This window comes from Gymnoscopelus braueri, assembly GCF_963280865.1.
Source record: "Gymnoscopelus braueri genome assembly, chromosome: 14".
Lineage (NCBI taxonomy): Eukaryota > Metazoa > Chordata > Actinopteri > Myctophiformes > Myctophidae > Gymnoscopelus > Gymnoscopelus braueri.
In genome coordinates this window covers 8,321,831-8,330,652 of record NC_137619.1, presented here as the reverse complement: position 1 = coordinate 8,330,652, position 8,822 = coordinate 8,321,831, and positions in this window count along the sequence as shown.

The following is an 8,822-nucleotide window of genomic DNA, read 5'->3' as shown; positions in this document are numbered from 1 at the left end:
CCCGTACCAGATGTGTGTTGTTTAAAATGTTTCAAAAAATATTCCCAAAATATTCCCCTTTTAAAGATTAGATTTCTCAGATTGTTTTCTCAATTTTTGTTGTTGAAAATAGCTGATCTACAAGCTCACAACGCGTCATGATGTGACGCGTTGTGAGCTTGTAGATCGGCTATTTTCCAAATAGCTTTAGCCTAGTTGCTTCTTTTGGGCTTGTTTTCATAGACATGGTTGCTTGTTTCTCTCCCGAAACCTGGCAACGCTGACACCTCAACTTTCCCGGAAGTCAGGAGGAAGTTGTTGTGCTAGCTCCGTTCCGGTAGCAAATATAACACATCCGGTTTCTGAGCTAGCAAATATAAGGTTTCCGGTTGCCTTCAAAGTAAGAGCATCGCATTTAATGTTTTATGAAAGACATACATGCATTTCGAAAAAGACATTTATACAGTGGTGGAAAGTAACTAAGTACATGTAATCAATTACTGTACTATGCATTTTGAAAAATACACGTATACAGTGGTGGAAAGTAACTAAGTACTACTCCACTACATTTCAGAGGCAGATATTATACTAGTTACTTGTTACTTTGTATATTTTTGATTATAATTACAAGACCACTTCAGCCCTATTTAAACTTTGGAAATTTGAAAATAGCCGATCTACAAGCAAAATATTTTTATATTTATACAAGACCACTTCAGCCCTATTTAAACTTTGGCAATTTGAAAATAGCCGATCTACAAGCAAATATTTGTATATTTAATTACATTTTGATACCAGTACTTTTACTTAATTACATTTAGAATTCAGGACTTTTACTTTTGCAGAGTATTTCTACATTGCAGTATTGATACTTTTACTTAAGTAAAACATTTTAGTACTTTTTCCACCACTGCATTGATGGATGTATTTATAAGAATTAGCCTACGCCCTAACAGGTCGTTATTGAAATTGGCCTTTGATCCACATTCAATGGGCACTTAGCACATTTTCCATACACCCATGTTTAACCACTGTGATTAGACTGTAAACAGGTTTCAGATTTAAATTGGAATGCCAAAGATGGCAATCCCCTTTCTATAAATAATAATAGTAGCTTGTACAGGTGTAACATGTGGGGGGTTTATAAACATATTTAACAATACAATACAGTGTGTGTGTGTGTGTGTGTGTGTGTGTGTGTGTGTGTGTGTGTGTGTGTGTGTGTGTGTGTGTGTGTGTGTGTGTTTGTGTGTGTGTTTGTCATGGCATGGTGTTTTTTCCCCTCAATTTCTTTAGAGCACAAAGCCCAAATACCATTGAATATAATATATATGTATATATATATATATACGTATACGTATATGTATATGTATATGTATATGTATATGTATATGTGTGTGTGTGTGTGTGTGTGTGTGTGTGTGTGTGTGTGTGTGTGTGTGTGTGTGTGTGTGTGTGTGTGTGTGTGTGTGTGTGTGTGTCAATGCAACAACTACAGTTGTGTGTGTGTGTGTGTGTGTGTGTGTGTGTGTGTGTGTGTGTGTGTGTGTGTGTGTGTGTGTGTGTGTGTCAATGCAACAACTACAGTTGTTAAAAAACAGTTTTGTCTGAATCCAGCCACTGTAGTCCACACACTAAACCTATATTTTCTACAGAGGTTGTGAATATTTGATTGTTAGGTTAGTGCATCAATGATCTTGTTGTACAGTATGTTAAAATGTTTTGTTGAAATGTATATACAAAAAATCTGTTATTTCTAATTATGCTGCCGGTATCGTGTCTGTGATTATAATGAGCAGGGGATTTGAGCAGGTCACAGCTGATTAGAAGGTTGTAAAGTAAGGTTTTTTTTTAGGCAAACTTTGCAGCATTGGGTAAAGAGTAAATAATATATATATATGTGAGTGTGTGTGTGTGTGTGTGTGTGTGTGTGTGTGTGTGTGTGTGTGTGTGTGTGTGTGTGTGTGTGTGTGTGCGTGTGTGCGTGCGTGTGTGTGTGTGTAAAAAATTAAGCACATTAAAATGGAAATGGTCATTTTCACTAAATGTCACTACATTTCAAAGTAAAAATGTTAAATTATAAAGAAAAACATTACTTAGTGATGTGGTATTAGTAATTAGGGCACATATATATGTTTCTTAAAACAAAAGATGACTAATATATTTCAAGTGTGTGTATGTACACATATATATATATATATACAAATCACAATCACATCACAGAAATAGATCACCATTCCCCTGCACTTCTTGACGAAGACGAAGAGCCTTTTGTGGAAATAAATAACTCTCCTGCACTTCATGAGAGCCCTGTAGATGAAGTTCTTGTTGTGGAAATACCGGTAGATCACGCCTATGCACTTAGTGAGAGCCCTTTAGATGAACAGGATGACATACAAATGCAGACTCTAGATATTAGTACTGTTCAGAGTGTCATGGGACCTGGTGCAACATTAGGACCCTTCAAACACGATGCCCTTGAACCTGCTAGCTTTACTTTGCAGGCTTCTGATTGGAAAATGTTTCACTCCTACAGACCCAAAGGAAGTAAACATTTTACGAGGTTTGAATGGCAAGAGTTATTTGCCAGAAAGCTGAAGGAATCAAATCCTTACTGTATAATACGTTTTGCTAATCACAACTTTTCTATTGCTACCACCAGAAAAACATACAAGCCATGTCTCACGATCAATGGCTCCTGCCGGCATACTTCATGTGAGATGACTTTCAAAATACTTCTCCATTCAGTCGAAGAGGGCATATTTCATATAGTTTACACTGGCAACCTATATCACACAAAGGACAGATTGAGAAGTAGATATATTAGGGGCCAAGAACGTAAGGAGTTAGGGATATCAATGAAGGACAAATCGCCATATTGTGCTTACGTCGATGCAGTAGGAAAGGCAGATCCTAGGTCTTTAATAGCTGGTAATCGAAGTGGAGTGGGTAGAGACTCCGCTCCGTTTAGAAAGGTCAAACATGAACATCGCAAACTAAGCTGGATGAATGATGATGAGATTACAGCTCTGCGCCTACTGAAAGCTGACTGGGAAGATGAAGACACAGAAAGTGTAGTTGTAAAAGGATTCATTCAACTTATTAAAGTTAGTCCCCTTAAGGTTATATGTTTTAGTGAAGCAGGAGTGAGACTGTGGCACGATGTGATTAAGGACAGCGCTGCATCATGGGATGCCACTGGGGGAATCATTAAGAGTAAACTAACAAAGAAAAGGATTTTGTATTATGAGATTGTAGTAAGTTCATCCACTTCGTCCGCTTCAACTCCTGTAGCATTTATGATCAGTGAACAACACACCCAGACTGCTGTAGAGGAGCTCCTCACGGAATTGAGGTGCAAAGAGAAGGAGATATTTGGTGCCAACACAACACCCATGCAGATTAATAGTGATAGGTCCATAGTGCTTTTGAAAGCCAGTATGCATATCTTCAATGGAGATAGCATGAAAATGTACTTGTTACGCTGCTGGAGAATAGTGAATGGAAAGGCAGATAGCAAAGATTTGAATTTTTGTACCATAAGAGCATGTAAGAGTCATCTGATGAAACAGGCAAGTCACATTTGCAAACAACAGTACAATACTAGAGATTGTAGGTTTAAGTTGGCTATGTTCATCTTCAGCGCTTTAGTTAATGCCAAAACACTGAAACAAGCAGGTAATATAGTATCTGCTGCTTGTATTGTACTTGGTAGCAAAAGGAACTCCAGCGAGGTGGCAGCTAGTCTTGGCCGCATTGAGGATGAAACACAGAAGCTGCCAGGAATTGCAGGAATTATTGATAAAGAGCATGATCGACAAGACAATTCATATGACACTGCGGTTGATGATATATTTGACTTGACTGCTGATGTTTGTGAAGGTACATCTCCCTTCAAAGACTATTTTGAACAACTAAGGGCTACAGCCAATAATACAATTAAAACCAGCAATGACACAGGTGAAAATCAATACCATGGAGAAACTATTTTAAACAAACTGTTCTCAAACTTCCTCCCAACTATTCCAATATGGTCAGATCTACTCTCAGGTGATTTGCAGCGATTCTCTGGAGCCTATGCTGCACAAATAAACCATGGTAAGAAAAGCACAGCTATTAGTGAGGCCATGTTCAAAAACACAAAAGTGTTGCTTTTACGAAATGAGAAACACAGAATTGACGAATGTATACAGCGCATACGCTCACTATACAAGCAGTCAGCCATAGATTTCATTGCCAAAGTAGGCTACAGGATATCACAGGCATCACAGCGTCCACACCCACCACCTGTAGAAGAGTGGAACAAAAAGAGAACTCTGCCGCCACAGCTGAGACGCTCTTATCAAAATAAGCCACAAGCAAATTCAAAGATTTTCTTACAAAATGACAGCTCAGCAAGTGTGCCAGACAAAACAAAGGCACAAAACAGAGGCACAAATGAGGAAATATGCAATAGTATATGCAGGTTTGCAAATAATGAGAGTAATTGTTGGCTAAATGCAACCCTACAATCGATACTGCATCTGCAAGTAGTACAAGATAAATTGAAACAGTTGACACCTACTTATATGGTTGCGATGTCATCAATGCCAGGGAATTTAGCAGCTCTCATCCAAGCGTTTTTTCAAAATCCAGGGCACACATTTGATGCTAAAACAATCCATGGTGTCACTCAAGAATTAGTCAAGAGCATCCCAGCGTTGTCCTTGTCAATGCACAATGACCCACTAGATTTGATACACAAATTATTAATCTGGTTGCATGATTGTAGTGTCCAAACAACTGCTATGGCAAAACATACAGACATCTGTAAAAAATGTGCATCGAAAGTTGAAAGCATTTCATGCGCGCCTACTGTTTTTGCATTACCGCTGACACAGAAATGTGAGTCCCTCAATTCTCTTTTCGAACACACAATCATGGAAGGTGAAGGTCAACAGAGATGTACAGCATGTGGTTCAGAAATGAAGAGACAAATATGTTGGATTGATGCTCCTGATGTCATTACTCTTTCTGTGTCCCGTGTTGATAATGGTGGGACGGTGCTCCACACGCCTGTAGTCCCATCTGATATAATCGAAATTCCCATTCGTGACAGCAGTAAAATTAAGTATAAGTTGGGCTCAATCATTTGTCATGTAGGCTCAGTGGCCAAAGCCGGACACTTCTGGGCACATTTGCTTTATGACAATGTTGTAATTAGAGCAGATGATACAAATATAGACATCCTTCAACCAGCAAATGCATTGCAATTGGCAAAACCACATGGGTACATTTATTTCTATGTGAAATGTAATGATGCATCACTTAATGCTGTTATCACAATAGAGGACAATTTGGAAGATATTGGCCATGGTGTGGATGTGTTTTTTTGCAATGAAAGACCAAATCACAATATGTGTGAAGCCATACCATTACCAATACTAACATTTCTAAAACAGACATCTGCTTTCCAAAAATGTCACACACGGCTTGCAGCAGCAGCAGCAGCAGCGCAGTCCCCAGCATTGTTTAAAAGAGCGCTTGAGAAACTTGCCAACACTCAGGTGGTGTCATTAGTGTCTCGGCAATTTTCTATGACAGACGTGTACCACATATTAAACAGCTTTGTGAATGACACACTTGGGGCTCCTTTCCTTGGAAATGACCTGCTTTGCCTTAAAAGTCTTGGTCGCTATATTTGTACTCAATGTGGTGACCAGGCCGTACCATCTAGAAAGAACATATCAGAACTCATAGTGCAGCCACTTGAAGTGTCACAAAAAGGCATCTTGGACACAGTTGCCAAAATATGTTCTGCTCAACTTGACCAATGTGAAACATGTAAGCAGGACTTAAGCTTATCAACCTATCAAGTAATTCACAGCCCACAGACTTTACTTCTCCTGCTAAGATCTGGTGCAGAAATTCCCAAAACGTTCACTCTCTCCTGTCTGTACCACCAAAATGATTATGCTGTGTCCAGCATTTGTGCATTTTTTGACAAGTCACCATATGTGTCATTGTACACGTGTAAAGACCAGCAATGGCATATCATGACAAAAGCATCCAATGACACAGCAGGCTATACCTTTGAGCTGATGCTAAAAATACTGACCACAGCTAGTTGCTTTGTCGTGTCATACGAGAAAACTAATAGTGTGAAACTAATCAACTTTCAGCAGGTCGAACAAAAACATAAATGCACAGACAGATGCAAACTACACAAGCAGACAAGGGCTAGAAAAGGGAGATCCATTCCAACGGCAGCTGTGGAGAATAACGAGTGGCTGAGTGATAAGATGATCGATGAGTACCATAAGCTCTTGCTTTCGAGTGTTGAAAGAAAAAAAAATGCATTTATTTGTCCCAGCACTTTTGTAAGCCAACAGTTACAGAGTTTTTGGTGTGATGACATCAGTGTCCTCCCAGATGTACCACGAGCATCACGCAATTGGTGGAACTACGAGTTGGTGATATTGCCCGTCAACGCAAATAAGTCCCATTGGGGAGCCATCGCGGTAGATTTCACCAAAAAGACAGTGAATGGTGATGTTATAGTATTAGATGTTGTGATAATGGATTCACTACGTGTGCATGAGCAAGACCTGGTTAAGGCATTTTTTCCACTGCAAAGGTACTTAGCATTACAGTACTTTGCATTGTATGGTAGAGGTATGGGTATTACATTTAGATATGAGTGTTATCACAGTTGTCCCAATTTCATAGAACAAACTGACGGCAGCAGCTGTGGTATTTTCACTTGTTTGTTTTCCAAAGCTGTTCTGTTTGATGTGAGCCTCAACACTTTCAAAAGCCACCGTGAAAAGCGAGATTGTGTTATGCATGAGTTGTCAGGCAAAAAGATATTTATCTGAGTACAAAGTTAAAGCATGTACTGTGATTTACTGTATCTTGGACAAACTACCTAAAAGGCTCTGTTGTGTCTGTTGTAGGAGAACGTCACAAATGGAGGATGCGAGGGACCAGAACTGACATGTTCCCAAGACACCAGGAGGGAACATCATTTTGGTCTTCCTTTTTTTCCTTTAGGTTTTGATTTAATCAAATGTTTTCTTCTTTTTTTCTTTTGTCTTTGTGCTTACTGTGATCATCTAAAAACAAACATTAGAGCACAGGACTATGCAATGTTTGGACTGAGCTGGTTCTGCTTTATATACGTACATCTATCTATTGATCAATTTGTGTGTGTGTGTACAATGTTTGCACTTTAAGTTTGCTGTGTTGCACTTTTGAGTGATGTTTGCACTTCAGTATATTGCATGTTATACTTTTTTATACATTTGAGTGATGTTTGCACGTTGGTACATTGCATGTTGTACCCGTTTATTATACATTTGAGTGATCTTTGCACTTAGGTACGTTGCACGCAGTACCATTTTATACTTTTGAGTGTGGTTTGCACTTCCTAGAACTTCCACATTTTTACAGTTTTGCATGATGATTGTGTTTGAATAATGTTTGCTGTTATTAACACACACACATATAGTAAATTGATCAAATCTGTGACTACTAAACTACTAAAGTAGCCTCTCAGTCCACCTTAAGACAATTGGCAATGTTTAAAAACAAATATTGGAAAATGTATTTATATATATTCTGTTTTTGATAAATTGTACACTGTTTTATTAGTAAAGAGTAATTAAAAGGTCTTTTTTTAAACTTTCAAAGCCTGTCTGTATTCTTTTATGGTGTGGGGTTGTGTGGCCACTTGTATACACTATTGGGTTAGGGTATGGCCACTTGTATACACTATTGTCTGAAAAGGGCCCTTTTCTGACCCCTGACCTCACTGGACGGCCCGCCACTTTTTTCTACACCTTAGTGCCGCTTAGCGGAGAGTGTGGCTGTGTAGAGGGGGTCTCCCCGAACGCGTGCGTACCTCAGAAGTTCCGGCACTAAGCACCGTCTCCTGTCCAGTGTCCAATTTGTATAGGCTATGCACTGAAAAGGGCCCTTTTCTGACCCTTGACCTCACTGGACGGCCCGCCACTTTTTTTTACACCTTAGTGCCGCTTAGCGGAGAGTGTGGCTGTGTAGAGGGGGTCTCCCCGAACGCGTGCGTACCTCAGAAGTTCCGGCACTAAGCACCGTCTCCTGTCCAGTGTCCAATTTGTATAGGCTATGCACTGAAAAGGGCCCTTTTCTGACCCTTGACCTCACTGGACGGCCCGCCACTTTTTTTTACACCTTAGTGCCGCTTAGCGGAGAGTGTGGCTGTGTAGAGGGGGTCTCCCCGAACGCGTGCGTACCTCAGAAGTTCCGGCACTAAGCACCGTCTCCTGTCCAGTGTCCAATTTGTATAGGCTATGCACTGAAAAGGGCCCTTTTCTGACCCTTGACCGCACTGGACAGCTAGCCACTTTTTTTTACACCTTAGTGCCGCTTAGCGGAGAGTGTGGCTGTGTAGAGGGGGTCTCCCCGAACGCGTGCGTACCTCAGAAGTTCCGGCACTAAGCACCGTCTCCTGTCCAGTGTCCAATTTGTATAGGCTATGCACTGAAAAGGGCCCTTTTCTGACCCTTGACCGCACTGGACAGCTAGCCACTTTTTTTTACACCTTAGTGCCGCTTAGCGGAGAGTGTGGCTGTGTAGAGGGGGTCTCCCCGAACGCGTGCGTACCTCAGAAGTTCCGGCACTAAGCACCGTCTCCTGTCCAGTGTCCAATTTGTATAGGCTATGCACTGAAAAGGGCCCTTTTCTGACCCTTGACCTCACTGGACGGCCCGCCACTTTTTTTTACACCTTAGTGCCGCTTAGCGGAGAGTGTGGCTGTGTAGAGGGGGTCTCCCCGAACGCGTGCGTACCTCAGAAGTTCCGGCACTAAGCACCGTCTCCTGTCC